General features: G+C 37.3%; 1 protein-coding gene across 6 annotated transcripts in view; it reads left to right on the top strand.

Moving 5' to 3' along the window:
* SP100 (SP100 nuclear antigen) overlaps nt 1–15,245 on the top strand; it is a 99,678-nt gene that overhangs the window by 24,390 nt on the left and 60,043 nt on the right. Inside the window, exon 2 of one of the 6 annotated variants that reach the window (XM_060624064.3) lies at nt 11,034–11,101. The exons of the other annotated variants lie outside the window; for them this stretch is intronic. The gene's annotated coding sequence lies outside the window, so the exon portion shown is untranslated. The remainder of the gene's footprint in view (nt 1–11,033; nt 11,102–15,245) is intronic. 6 annotated transcript variants of the gene reach the window in all.

The following is a 15,245-nucleotide window of genomic DNA, read 5'->3' as shown; positions in this document are numbered from 1 at the left end:
GAATAGGTAAAGAGGATGTGGTGTATAAATATAATGGAATAGTCCTCTTCCTCTATTTTTGAAATAGCCTCTAACCACAAGGTCTATTTCATCTTTGAGACTCAACATAGTACTTTTTATTTTTCTTTTGTAAAATCTCTGGGAAGTTTATTTTCGTTATGTTGCAGCCTGTTTAGCTTCTACTTATTATAACTTCTTGAGACTTCTTTTGTGTCCAAGATTATTATTATTGTTTAAAACTTTTTTAACATTTATTTATTTTTTGAGAGAGAGAGGCAGAAGGGGCAGAGAGAGAGGAAGAGACAGAATCTGAAGCAGGCTCCAGGCTCTGAGCTGTCCGCACAGAGCTCAACATGGGGCTCGAACTTAACCTCAAGATCATGACCTGAGCTGAAGTCGATGCTTAACTGACTGAGCCACTTAGGCGCCCCTTTTGTGGTCAAGATTATAATCCATATTGATACACATTTCAAGGACAGTGGGGGAAAATGGTGTGTTACTTGTTTTTAGGTCACAAGATTAAATAATAAATTATTCTTGCTAATTTATCCAGAGCCTGTATATTTTGATCATTTTTGGAATATGTGAAGAGTCAAAAATTAGAGGTGAATTGCTTTTCAACATCCATAAAACATTTGTTCCATTATTTGTTTCTTAATTTTTGCTTTGCTATGATTATGAATACCATTATTTTTTGTTTTGTTTATATTTGAATACCATAACTACCTTTCTTTGATTTTACAAATTTTGTGTCACTTTGTCTTTTTTGTATCTTTTCTTGGATTCCATTTTTGATCTGTGTCTTTCAATATTATCCTTTTTTTTTTGCATTTCCATTTAATATTTTAAATATATTTTTCATATAGGTATTTTTTTCCTTTTTTAACTTTTAGAACTCCTATTGTTTTCCTTGTTTGTTCTCTCTGAAAAATGCAAGGTGTGTTTTCTTTTTCTTTTCCTTTATTCTTTAGTGTTCCATAGGGTTTTATAGAGTCTGATTTCACTGAACCTGTAGTTTCTAGAATAATTTTCTGCAGGTAGATACTGTACGCATTTTGTTAGATTAATACTGTATTTCACATTTTTTGTGCTATTGTAAATGGTAGTATTTTATGTTATGTTATTTCATTTTATTTTAAAGATTATTTATTTCTGAGAGAGAGAGAGAGAAAACACAGCAGGGGAGGGGCAGAGGGACTGAGGATCCGAAGCAGGCTCTGCACTGAGAGCAGTGAGCCCCACATGGGGCTGAAATTCACAAACTGTGAGCCAAAGTTGGACACTCAACCAACTGAGCTACCCAGGTGCTCCTGGTAGTATTTTTTTTCAAATTCCAATTGTTCATTGCTGGTATACACAAAAGCAGTTGATCTTTGTATATTAACCTGTGTGCAGTGACCTTGCTATAGTTACCTATTAGTTCCAGGAGATTTTTTTTCTTTTTGGCAATTTGAGATTTTCTACATAAACAATTATATAATCTGCAAATAAAGACAATTAATTTCTTCCCTCCCAAATTCTATATGTTATTTTTTTCTTCATTGTCTGCACTAACTACACCTTCTAGTAAGATGTTGAATAGGAGCGGTAAGAGAGGACATCTTTGCCTTGTTCCTGATCTTAGGGAAAAGTGTACCAGTTCTCTCCAGTATGATATTAGCTATAAGTTTTTTTTGTAGAAGTTTTTTGACTTCATGTTGAAGAAGTTCCTCTCTATTTTTAGTTTACTGAGAGTTTTTACATGAATAGGTGTTGGATTTCATTAAATGACTTTTTTGTGTCAGTTGATATCATTCAAATTTTCTAGTTTAGCCTGTTGATGTGTTAGATGAGTACACTGATTGGTTCTGAATATTGAATGAGCCTTGCATATCTAGAATAAACTCCACTTGGTTGGAGTTAATTTTTTTGCGTTGTTGGATGAGATTTGCTAATATTTTCTTGAAGACTTTTGGATGTATAGTCTGAGAGATATTGGTCTGTAGTTTGTCTTTATCTGGTTTTGGTATTACAATAGTGCTGGGCTCATAGAAGGAATTAAGAAGTGTTCCCTCTGTTTCTATTTTCTGGACAAGACTGTGGCGAATTGGTACCATTTCTTCCTTAAATATTTTGTAGAATTAGTGAAAATACCTGAACCTAGTGCTTACCTTTTTCAAAGTTATTAATTACTGACTCAATTTTTTAAAAAGTGAACATAGGTCTATTCAAATTACCTCTCTTTGTGTGAGTTTTGTGGGTTTCTCTTTTTCTAGGATTTTGTTCATTTTATTTGACTTATCAAATTTGTGGAGATACCTTTATTTATAGTATTCCTTTGTTATCTTTTTAGCATCCATGGAATCAATTGTGTGATCCTACTTTCACTTTGATATTTTGTGTCTTTTCTTTCTCTCTCTTTTTTTCTTGGTTAGCCTGGTTAGAAGGTTATCAACTTTCTAGATCATTTCCAAGAACTAGCTTTAGGTTTGGTGGAATTTTCTGTTATTTCCTATTTTCAATTTCATTGATTTCTGCTCTAAGTTTTGCTGCCTTACTTCCGCTTTAGGTTTAAATTGCTCTTTCTTTTCCAGTTTTCTAAGTGGAGAAACTTAGATTATTAATTTTGAATCTTTCTTGTTTTCTAATATATGCATTTAATGGAATGCATTTCTCTCTAATCATAGCTTTTTTTGCATCCCACAAATTTTGGTGAGTTGTCTGTTCATTTTTATTTAGTTCAAAATATCTCTAAATTTTTCTTGAGATTTCTTTGATCCAGGTGTTATTTAGAAGTGTATCTTTAAATCTCCAAGTATTGGGCACTTTCTAGCTCTTTCTGTTATTGATTTGTAGTTTAATTCCTGTGTTGTCTGAGAACATACTTCATGATTTTTATTCTTTTCAACTTTTTAAGATGTGTTTTATGGCCCACTGTGTGCTCTGTCTTGGTGAGGGTTGTTATTCTGTGTGATTTTGAGGAGTATGTGTGTTCTCATACTCCAACAACAGCAGCAATTCTGCTGTTGTTGGATGCAGTATTATAAAAATGCCAAATAGATCAAATTGTTTGGCAAAGATGTTTAGGTCAATTACATTCTTATTGCTTTTCTACCTGCTTGATCTATTAATTACTAAAAAAGGGCTTTTCATGTATCCAACTGTAGTAACAGATTTGTCTATTTCTATTATCATTTTATCAACTTTTAGCTTCCATAATTTGATGTTTTGTGTTTAGGGAGATATATGTTAAGGATTGTTATGTCTTCTTGGAAAACTGACCCCTTTATCATATGAAATGCTCTCTTTCTCCTTGATAATTTTTCTTATTCTGAAGTTTTTTTGTATGGAAATAATGTGGCTACTCCATCTTTTTTGTTTGTTTATTTGTTTCGTTAGTGTTAGCATGGTATCTCTTTCTCCATTCTTAACCTGAGTCCTTTATTTATGGGTTTTTCTGGGTGACAATACTGGTTTTTCTGGGTTGGGTCTTGTTTTTGCAGTCACTTTGACAATCTCTGCTTTTTTTTTTTCTTTCCAAGTTTTTAATTAATTTCCAGTTAGGTAACATACAGTGTAATATTAGTTTCAGGTGTAGAATTTAGTGATTCATCACCTATACCCCGTGCTCAACACAAGTGCCTCCTTAATACACATTGCCTATTTAACCCATCCCTCTGCCCACCCCCTTCCAGTAACCATCAGTTTGTTCTCTATAGTTCTGTTTCTTTTCTTCTTCTTCTTCTTCTTTTTTACCATTTAATTTAATTTATTTTTTAAATTTACATCCAAGTTAGTTAGCATATAGTGCAACAATGATTTCTAGAGTAGATTTCTTAATGCTGCTTACCAATTTAGCCCACCGCTCCCAATAAACCCTCCAATAACCCTCTGTTTGTTCTCCATATTTAAGAGTCTCTTATGTTTTGTCCCCTCCCTGCTTTTATATTATTTTTGCTTGCCTTCCCTTATGTTCATCTGTTTTGTCTCTTAAAGTCCTCATATGAGTGAAGTCATATGATTTTTGTCTTTCTCTGGCTGACTAGTTTCACTTAGCATAATACCCTCCAGTTTCATCCACATAGTCACAAATGGCAAGATTTCATTCTTTTTGATTGCCAAGTAATACTCCATTGTGTGTATGTATGTATATATATATATATATATATATATATATACATACATACACACACACCACATCTTCTTTATCCATTCATGCATCGATGGACATTTGGGCTCTTTCTATACTTTGGCTATTGTTGATAGTGCTGCTATGAACATTGGGGTGCATGTGTCCCTTTGAAACAGCATACCTGTATCCCTTGGATAAATACCTAGTAGTGCAATTGCTGGGTCGTAGGGATAGTATTTTTAATTTTTTGAGGAACTTCCATACTGTTTTGCAGAGTGGCTGCACCAGTTTGCATTCCCACCAACAATGCAAAAGAGATCCTCTTTCTCCGCATCCTTGCCAATAGCCTGTTATTGCCTGAGTTTTTAATGTTAGCCATTCTGATAGGTGTGAGGTGGTATCTCATTGTGGTTTTGATTTATATTTCCCTGCTGATGAGTGATGTTGAGCATTTTTTTTTTATGTGTCAGTTGGCCATCTGGATGTCTTCTTTGGAGGAGTGTCTATTCATGTCTTTTGCTCCTTTCTTCACTGGATTATTTGTTTTTCGGGTGTTGAGTTTGATAAATTCTTTATAGATTTTGGATACTAACCCTTTATCTGATATGTCAAATACCTTTGCAAATACCTTCTCCCATTCTGTCAGTTGCCTTTTACTTTTGTTGATTGTTTCCTTCGCTGTGTAGAAGCTTTTTATTTTGATGAGGTCTCAATAGTTCATTTTTGCTTTTGTTTCCCTTGCTTCCAGAGACATGTTGAGTAAAAAGCTGCTGCAGCCAAAACAAAAACAAAAATTCATATAAAGTGGTACAACACTTTAATATAGTAGAAAATAATAAAGAAAATACAGAATATAAAGAAAAATAAATTAACCTGCACTTACGTTTGAAAACCTTTGTGGCTGGTGTGAGGAAACAGGAGAGAAGAGGGTTTGTGTAGGATGACTTTCATTATCACTAACGGAATCACTGCTATCTATTTGTTCAATAGAATCTTTTTCTGCATGGGGGCCATTTATATGCTCTCATGGATGTTGACTACAAGACAGTATTAATAAATTCTTGTCATATACCATATTTAATGTAACTGGCAATAAGGCAGCAGAGGAAAGGGTCTACATCCACAGGCAGCCTGACCTAGAATGAAGCAAATCATTCCTAAGCTTACTCTTATATGGAAAAGCAAAGGACTGTCCATAGGTGCTTTGAAGTGACAAAAACTGATATTAGTGCCAGTTGTGGGCACCTTCCAACATTCTGAAAAATCACTGATTTCTGCCAAACACTGTGGCCTGAGACTGAGCATCTGAGCATGGGAGACGATCACCCACGAGCCCTCAGAGACAGAGAGAGAGAGAGAGAAGAACCAATGGCTCAGTTGTGATCATGTGATGTTCAGCATCATGTACTACTCACATTGCAGACCATTGCTTGTTTATCAAGTTAAAATTTATTAGAAACATTTGCTCGTCTTGTGGAATACACAGAACAAGTTACTCACAATCCAAGGTTTTCCTATATATGTGTTAAGTCCGTCTGGTCCATTGTCATTAAAGCCATTGTTTCCTTATTGATTTTCTGCTTACATGATCTGTCTATTGATGAAAGGGGGGTAAAGTGCCCTACTATTATTGTATTATTGTTATAAATGAATTCCTTTATGATTGTTATTAATTGTTTTATATATTTGTATTGTTTCATGTTCGGGGCATAAATATTTACAATCATTAACTTTTCTTGTTGGATGGTCCCCTTTATTATGATATAGTGCCCTTCTTCATCTATTGTTACAGTCTTTGGTTTAAAATCTAATTTTTCTGATTAAGTATTGCTACTCCGGCCTTCTTTTGACCTCAATTTGCATGATAAATGTTTCTCCATCTCCTCACTTTCAATCTGCAGGTGTTGTTAGGTCTAACATGAATCTTCTATAGGCAGCATATAGATGGGTCTTGTTTTGTTTTCTATAGAGCATTTAGTCCATTTACATTCAGAGTGATTTTTTTAATCAATTTATTTTTTTAAGTGTATATACAAGTTTGTTAGCATATAATGCAATAACAATTTCAGGAGTAGAATCCAGTGATTCATCCCCTACATATAACACCCAGTGCTCATCCCAATAAGTGTCTTCCTCAATGCCCCTTGTCCATTTAGCCCATCCCCCCACCCACATCCTCTCCAGCAGCCCTTAGTTCTCAATATTTAAGAGTCTCTTATGTTTTATACCCTTCACTGTTTTTATATTATTTTTGCTTCTCGTCCCTTATGTTCATCTTTTGTATCTTAAATTCCACAAATGAGTGAAGTCGTATGATATTTGTCTTTCTCTGACTCACTAATTTCATTTAGCATAATACACTCTAGTTCTATCCATGTTGTTGCAAATCTCAAGATTTCACTCTTTTTGATTGCCAAGTAATACTCCATTGTATCTGTATACCACATCTTCTTTACCCATTCATCTGTCAATGGACATTTGGGCTCTTTCCATACTTTGACTATTGTCCATAACACTTCTATAAACATTGGGGTGCATGTACCCCTTCGAAACAGCACACCTGTATCTTTTGGATAAATACCTAGTAGTGCAATTGCTGGGTCACAGGGTAGTTCTATTTTTAACTTTCTGAGGAACCTCCATATTGTTTTCCAGAGCGGCTACACCAGTTTGCATTCCCACCAGCAGTGCAAAAGAGATCCTCTTTCTCTGCATCCTCGCCAACATCTAGTATTGCCTGAGTTGTTAATTTCAACCATTCTGACAAGTATGAGGTGGTATATCATTGTGGTTTTGATTTGTATGTCCCTGATGATGAGTGATGTTGAGCATTTTTCCATGTGTCACTTGGCCGTCTGGATGTCTTCTTTGGAGAAGTGTCTGTTCATGTCTTTTGCCCATTTCTTCACTGGATTATTTGTTTTTTGGGTGTTGAGTTTGATATGTTCTTTATAGATTTTGGATACTAACCCTTTATCGGATATGTCATTTGCAAATATATTCTCCCATTCCTTTGGTTGCCTTTTACTTTCACTGATTGCTTCCTTCACCGTGCAGAAGATTTTTATTTTGATGAGGTCCCAATAGTTCATTTTTGCTTTTGTTTTCCTTGCCTCCAGAGATGTGGTAAGTAAGAAGTTGCTACAGCTGAAGTCAAAGAGTTTTTTTCCTGCTTTCTCCTCAAGGATTTTGATGGCTTCCTGTCTTACATTTAGATCTTTCATCCATTCTGAGTTTATTTTTGTGTATGGTGTAAGAAAGTGGTCCAGGTTTATTTTTCTGCATGTCACTGTCCAGTTTTCCCAGCACCATTTCCTGAACAGACTGTCTTCATTCCATTGGATATTCTTTCCGGCTTTGTCATATGGCCACAAAGTTGGCCATATGTTTGTGGGTCCATTTCTGGGTTCTCTACTCTGTTCTAGTGATCTAAGTGTCTGTTTTTGTGCCAGTACCATACTGTCTTGATGATTATAGCTTTGTAATACATACTGAAGTCCGGAATGGTGATGCCTCCAGCTTTCGTTTTCTTTTTCAGGATTGGTTTGGCTATTTGGGGTTTTTTCTGGTTCCATACACATTTTAGGATTGTTTGTTCTAGCTCTGTGAAGAATGCTGGTGTTATTTTGATAGGGATTACATTAAATATGTAGATTGCTTTGGGAAGTGCTGACATTTTAACAATATTTGTTATCCCAATCCATGAGCATGGAATATTTTTCCTTTTATTTTGTGTGTATGTCTTCTTCAACTTCCTTCATAAGCTATAATTTTCAGTGTATAGATTTTTCACCTCTTTGGGTAGGTTTATTCCTAGGTATTTTATGGTTTTTAGTACAATTGTAAGTGGAATCAATTCCTTGATTTCTCTTTCTGCTGCTTCATTATTGGTGTATGGAAATGCAACCTATTTCTGTGCGTTGATTTTATATCCTGCAGCTTTGCTGAAATCATGGATCAGTTCTAGCAGGGTTTTTTTTTGTGAAATCTTTTGGGTTTTCTATATAGAGTATCATGTCATCTGCAAAAAGTGAAGGTTTGTCGTTCTCCTTGACAATTTAGATGACTTTTATTTTTTTGTGTTGTCTGATTGCTGAGGCTAGGACTTCTAATACTGTGTTGAATAACAGTGGCAAGAGTGGACCTCCCTGTTGTGTTCCTGACCTTAGAGGGAAAGCTCTCAGTTTTTCCCCATTGTGATGATATTAGCAGTGGGTCTTTTGCACATGGCTTTTATGATCCTGAGGTATGATCCTTCTATCCCTACTTTCTTGACAGTTTTTATCAAGAAAGGATGCTGTATTTTGTCAAATGCTTTCTCTACATCTATTGAGAGGATCATGTGGTTTTTGTCCTTTCTTATATTAATGTGATGTATCACAATGATTGGTTTGCAGATGTTGAAGCCAGCCCTGCATCCCAGGTATAAATCCCACTTGATCGTGGTGAATAATTTTTTAAATGTATTGTTGGATCCATTTGGTCAGTATCTTGTTGAGAATTTTTACATCCATGTTCATCAGGGAAATTGGTATATAGTTCTCCTTGTTAGTGGGGTCTTTGGTTTTGGAATCAAGGTAAGCTGGCCTCATAGAATAAGTTTGGAAGTTTTCCTTCCATTTCCATTTTTTGGAACAGCTTCAAAAGAATAAGTATTAACTCTTCTTTAAATGTTTGATAGAATTCCCCTGGAAAGCCTCCAGCCCTAGACTCTTGTTTTTGGGGATATTTTTGATTACTAATAATATTTATTTGATGGTTATGGGTCTGTTCAAATTTTCTATTTCCTCCTGTTTCAGTTTGGTAATTTATATGTTTCTAGGAATTTTTCCATTTCTTCCAGATTGCCAATTTATTGGCATACAATTGCTCATAATATTCTCTTATTATTGTTTGCATTTCTGCAGTATTGGTTGTGATCTCTCCTCTTTAATTATTTATTTTATTTATTTGGGTCTTTTCCTTTTTCTTTTTGATAAAACTGGCTAGGGGTTTATCAATTTTGTTAATTCTTTCAAAGAACGAGCTCCTTGTTTCATTGATCTGTTTTACTGTTTAGGTTTTTTAATTTCGGTAGCATTGATTTCTGCTCTAATCTTTATTATTTCCTGTCTTCTGCTGGTGTTGGATTTCATTTGCTGTTCTTTTTTCAGCTCTTTAAGGTGTAAAGTTAGGTTGTGTATCTGAGACCTTTCTTCTTTTTTTAAGAAGGCCTGGATTGCTATATACTTCCCTCTTAAGACAGCCTTTGCTGCATCCCAGAGGTTTGGGACTGTGGTATTATCATTTTCATTGGCTTCCATGTACTTTTTAATTTCCTCTTTAACTTCTTGGCTAACCCATTCATTCTTTAGTAGGATGCTGTTTAGTCTCCAAGTATTTGTTGTCTTTCCAAATTTTTTCTTGTGGTTGATTTCGAGTTTCATAGCATTGTGGTCTGAAAATAAGCATGGTATGATCTCAATCTTTTTGGTACTTGCTGAGGGCTGATTTGTGTCCCAGTATGTGATCTATTCTGGATAATGTTCCATATGCACTCGAGAAGAGTGTATATTCTGCTTTAGGATGAAACGTTCTGATTATATCTGTTAAGTCCACCCGATCCGGTGTGTCATTCAAAGCCATTGTTTCTGTGTTGATTTTCTGCTTAGGTGATCTGTCCGCTGTTGTAAGTGGGGTGTTGACGTCCCCTACTATTATGGTATCATTTTCAATGAGTTTCTTTATGTTTGTGATTAATTGATTTATATATTTGGGTTATATCAGGTTGGGGGCACAAATGTTTACAATTGTTAGATCTTCGTGTGGATAGGTCCTTTAATTATGATATAGTGCCCTTCTTCATTCTCTTCTTACAGTCTTTATTTTAAAGTCTAGATTGTCTGATATAAGTATGGCTACTCTGGTTTTCGTTCAGTGACCATTAGCATAATAGATGTTTCTCCATCCCCTTACTTTCTGAAGGTGTCTTTAGGTCTAAAATGGGTCTCTTGTAAACAGAATATAGATAGATCTTGTTTTATTTTCCATTCTGTTACCCTATGTCTTTTGGTTAGAGCATTTAGTCCATTGACATTTAGAGTGAGTACTGAAAGATATGAATTTATTGCCACTGTGTTGCCTGTAGAGTTGGAGTTTCTGGTGATATTCTCTAGTCCTTTCCAGTCTTTGTTGCTTTTAGTCTTTTTTGTTTTGTTTCGTCTTTTCTCCCCTCAGAGAGTCCCTCTTAAAATTTCTTGCAGGGCTGGTTTAGTGGTCACAAACTCCTTTAGTTTTTGTTTGTCTGGGAAACTCTTGATATCTTTTTCTATTCAGAATGATAGCCTTGCTGGATAGAGTTTTCTTGGCTGTAGACTTTCCCCATTCAGCACATTGAATATATCATGCCACTCCCTTCTGGCTTGCCAAGTTTCTATGGAGAGATCTGCAGCTAGACTTATGGGTCTTCCCTTGTAAGGTAGGGACCTCTTTTGTCTTGATCTGCTTTTGTTCATTTTGATGAGAGTTCTCTGTGCCTCCTGGATCTGGATGTCTGTTTCCTTCCCAGATTAGGTTAGCTTTATGCTATTATCTCCTGAAATAAATTTTCTGCCCCCTTTTCTCTCTTCTTCTTATTCTGGGATTCCTATGATATGATGTTATTATGTTTGATGGAGTCACTGAGTTCCCTAAGTCTATTCTTGTGTTCCATAATTCTCTCTCTTTTGTTCAGCTTTATTATTTTCCATTATTTTATCTTCTATATTACTTATTCATTCCTCTGCTTCTTCCATCCTTGTGGCCACTGCATCCAGTCTGTTTTGAATCTCAGTTACTGCATTTTTTATTTCTGACTGATTATTTTTTAACTGTTTCTTTTTTTTTAATATGAAATTTATTGTCAAATTGGTTTCCATACAACACCCAGTGCTCATCCCAACAGGTGCCCTCCTCAATGCCCATCACCCAATGCGGTTCTCCCTGATGTCTTCCATGCTTTTCTTAAGCCCAGTGAGTATCCTGATGATTGTTGCTTTAAATTCTCTGTCAGGTATATTACTTATATCTGTTTTGATTAGATCTCTGGCTGAGACCTGATCTTATTATTTCATTTGGGATTAATTCCTCCATTTTGACATCTTGTCGTCTCTGTCTTCTTCTCTGTGTTAGAAAAGCTTCTTATGTTTCCTGCTTCTGCGAGTAATGGCTTTATGAAAAAGAGGTCATGTGGTATCCAGGGCCTGGTGCTTCAGGAAGTGTTTCTGGTATGTGCTGCATGCACTCTGCTGTTGTGTTTTGGCTGCTGTATCCTTCAGGCCAGGCATCTGCAGAGGCTCTCCTTGCCCGCAATGGGCAGTGTTTGGTTCTTGGTCAAATCATGGCAAGTTTTAACGAGGCGTGGTCTGGTCTGCTTGTTAAATGGGACCTGATGCTACTTACACTAGAACTGAAGCCTTGCAGAACAGTCTGCTCAGGAGATGTGGTGTGGGCAGGGGTTTCTGCTGGTCTTCTGGGGAAGGGCCCTGCCACGCTGGGACTGAGGCAAACTTGACCGAGAAGGGCAATATGAACATAACGCAGGGGTGTGCGATCTGATGTAAGCAGGCTAGGCAGCCAGTGTCAGTGCTGTGCTGTTTACTAAAAGGTGGTTCTGTGTTTATGCTGAGGTGCAGGGGAGGGAAATGGCATCAGCCAGCTGCTCTTTCCCCAGAGAGGGGTCTCCATGCTTGCTGCTCTCAGGAAAGCACTCCCAGAAGAGCGAATATTCTCCCCCTGTGCATTCCAGGCATTTTTCACTGTTTTCATGCTGTCTGCCACTGGGTTGCTTGCCTGCATTCTCTCCTGGAGCAGCACATTTCCCTCAGGGCTCTATCCCAGCCAAGCCTGCTGACTTTTAAAACTCCAAACTTTGGGGAAGTGCTCTGGTGGGGGCCTACACTGGCCTTCTGGGGTAAGGTGTCACCACACTGGGACTGAAGGAGGTTTGGCCAAGGGCAGTCACACCTTCTTGGAGTGCAGGGGTGTGGGACTTGGAGCAGGCAGGCTAGGCAGCCAGTGTTGGCATTGAGCTGCCCGGTCAGGTGGTTCTGTGCTTATGCTGAAGGGCGTGGCGGGGTGGGGGATGGAAATGACACCTGCGGACAACTTTGTCCCATGGAGAGGTGCCTCTGTGAATGCCATCTCTCAGGGATGTGCCCCAAGGAGGGCGAATAATCTCCCCACTGTGTGCCCAGGTGATCCTCAAGTTGTGCTGTCTGTCCCGGTATTGTTTCCCTGCCTCCTTTCCAGGAGCAGGGCAGTCCTCTCAAGGCTCTATCCCAGCCGTGCCCAAAGACCTTTAAAACTCCCTGGAGTTCACTTCAAGCCCCATTGGTTGCAAGAACTCACTAAAATCAGCCCCTCTCATTTCCCCAGCCGACGGTTCTGAGGAAGTATTCTCCTTGTGCATATCTCTGTGTGCTCCTCTCTCACCTTTCTTTGCAACGAGGGCTTTCTCCCCTCCGCAGCATCCCACCATCCCTTTCTCCCCCAAACCATGTCTCCACACTTCCTACCTTCTTCACTGTGGCCTCTTCTCTCCCTCTACTTGTTCAGTTTGTTCTGTCAGCCCTCAGGCTGACTTCTTGGGTTTTCAGAATGATTTGTTATCTAGTTGTGTTCAAGGGACAAGATGAGCCTAGGGTTCTCCTACTATGTTACCATCTTAGCTCCTGCGCCAACGATCTCTGCTTTGAATTAGAACGTTTACACCATTCATACTGAAAATACTTCTTTATATATTTATTAATATCTACCATCTACATTATTGTTCTTTATTCATTACATTTGCTTTGTTTCTTCTTTCCTTCTTTTTCTACCTTGTCTGGTTTTAAGTGAGCATTTTATATGAGCCCATCGTATCTTTTCTATTAATATATCAGTCGTACTTGTTTTCTTTAATTTTTTTAATGTTTATTTTTTGAGAGACAGAGCATGAGTGTGGGGGGCGGGTGGCAGAGAGAGAGGGAGTCACAGAATCCGAAGCAAGCTCCAGGCTCTGAGCTGTCAGCACAGAGCCTGATGTGGGGCTCAAACTCACAAACTGCGAGATCATGACCTGAGCCGAAGTCGATGCTTAACCGACTGGGCCACCCGGGTGCTCCCTAAGTGCTTTTTTTTTAAGATTGGAAACAAGACAAGGCAGTCCATTCTCCCCACTTTTCTTCAACATTGTGTCTAAACTCCTAACCATTACAATAAGAAAGAAAAAGAAATAATTGTTGGGGGAAAAAAAGTGAAGGGGTTTTGCTTGATCCTTTATTTTCTATAAAATCCAAAAGAAATATGTAAATACATTATTAGAATACAAGAATTTAGCAGGCTTATAAATACGTGGTTAACATTTTTGAAAATTAGTTTATTCCCATACAATTATAACAAGCAATTTAAAAAGCAATACCATTTAAAGCAATGCCAGTTTTAAAAAAGCAATACCATTCTTAGTTAAGAGTAAATTTAATGAGAGACGTATATGACTTCTTTATGAAAACTATAAACATTTCTAGACAAAATTAAGGAAAACCAAATAAATGGAGAGCTATACAGTGTTAACAGATTGTAGTTCAATATCATTAAGATATCAGTTGTTACCAAATTTACCTATAGGTTCAAAGCAAACCCTATAAAAATCCAAAAGGCTTTTCTTGTAGAAATTGACAAAATGATTTTAAGAGCTATATAGAAAGCCAAAAGACCTAGAAAAGTCGAGACAATTTTTCCCTAATTGGCTTCAAGATTTTCTATAAGCTACACTGTGCAAGCCGATATGCTGTTGGCATAAGGATAGACAAATAGATCAGTGGTACAGAATAGGAAGTCCAGAAATAGACCCATGCCTACATTGTAAATTGCTCTGTGAATATTTTCACTAACTTGTGATAGGCAAAGATTTCGTAGTACCTTAAGGTTTTTACCACAGAAAAAAAGTGATGGGTTTGGCTTCATCAAAATTAAAAATTTCTCCTCATCAAAACACATGGTTAAGCAAATCACAGACTGGGAGAAAATGTTCATAATACATAAATCAAACAAAACAATTCTTTCCATAATATAAAACAAGCTGCTACACATCAGTAAGTAGTAAAAGATAACCCAACAATAGAAATAGGTCAAAGACTTGAACAGACACCTTACAAAACAAGATGCATAATTGCCAATGAACGTATGAAAGTGTGCTCAACATCATTAAAGTAATACAAATTAAAACTATCTAAGATACCACACCATACACATGAGAGTGGCTTAAATTAGGAAAACTATATCTAATAGGCTCTAAAAAACAGTTTGGCGGATTCTAAAATAGCTAAGCATATTCACACCATGCCCCACTCCTAGTTATTTACACAAGACAAACGAAAGCATCATGCCATAAAAAGATGCGGACAAGAACAGCAACTTTCTTCACACAAGTCTCAAACTGGAATCAATCTAAATAACCATCAACAGGAAAATGAATAAGCAGATTGTGGTAGGTCCACACAATGGAATACCTTCAACAACAGAAAGGAACAAACTTCTCTTCATCCAACAGCATGGGTTATGAGCAAATGTCAGGCACAGAGCGTACATGATGTATGATTATTCCATGTACATGAAATCTGGTAACAGGCTAAATTCGCACATGGTGATAGAGAGGTCAGCAGTGTTTGCCTTTGAGAGGTTGCTTGGATCCAGGGGGTCAGCTTGTAGGTGGAGAGGTTAGACGTACGCTGTTCTATTTGCCATTTTTAAATTAACACGTAAGTTTCCAGAACCATCCCTTGTGATCTCCACTGCCTCTTCAGGGCTCTTCAGGGCAAACTAGTTGTTGTTCTGACCTCTGGGAGCATCCTTCACCTACAACAGCAATGAGCACCCCTCTGCCCACTTTCGTCTACGGATTTTGATGGAAATCTCTCTTGTCCTCATTGCCCAGCGATTCTCCTTGCCAGTGTGAATCCAATTTCTTTATTATCATTTTAGCAGGGCTTTTAATAAAAGACAAGACACATGCTTCTTTTCAACCTGCAGTCTTTGAACTGAAACTTGTTTTTTCAGGGATGTTTCACAATCATGTGACATCATTATTCCCTGAGGAACGCTAAGTACTGGCAAGTGGCAATGATTCTCTTCTGGT

Source organism: Panthera onca, chromosome C1, assembly GCF_046562875.1.
Source record: "Panthera onca isolate mPanOnc1 chromosome C1, mPanOnc1 haplotype 2, whole genome shotgun sequence".
Taxonomy (NCBI): Eukaryota; Metazoa; Chordata; class Mammalia; order Carnivora; family Felidae; genus Panthera; species Panthera onca.
Note: the sequence above shows the minus strand (reverse complement) of the source record. Positions and strands in the feature narration are given on the sequence as shown.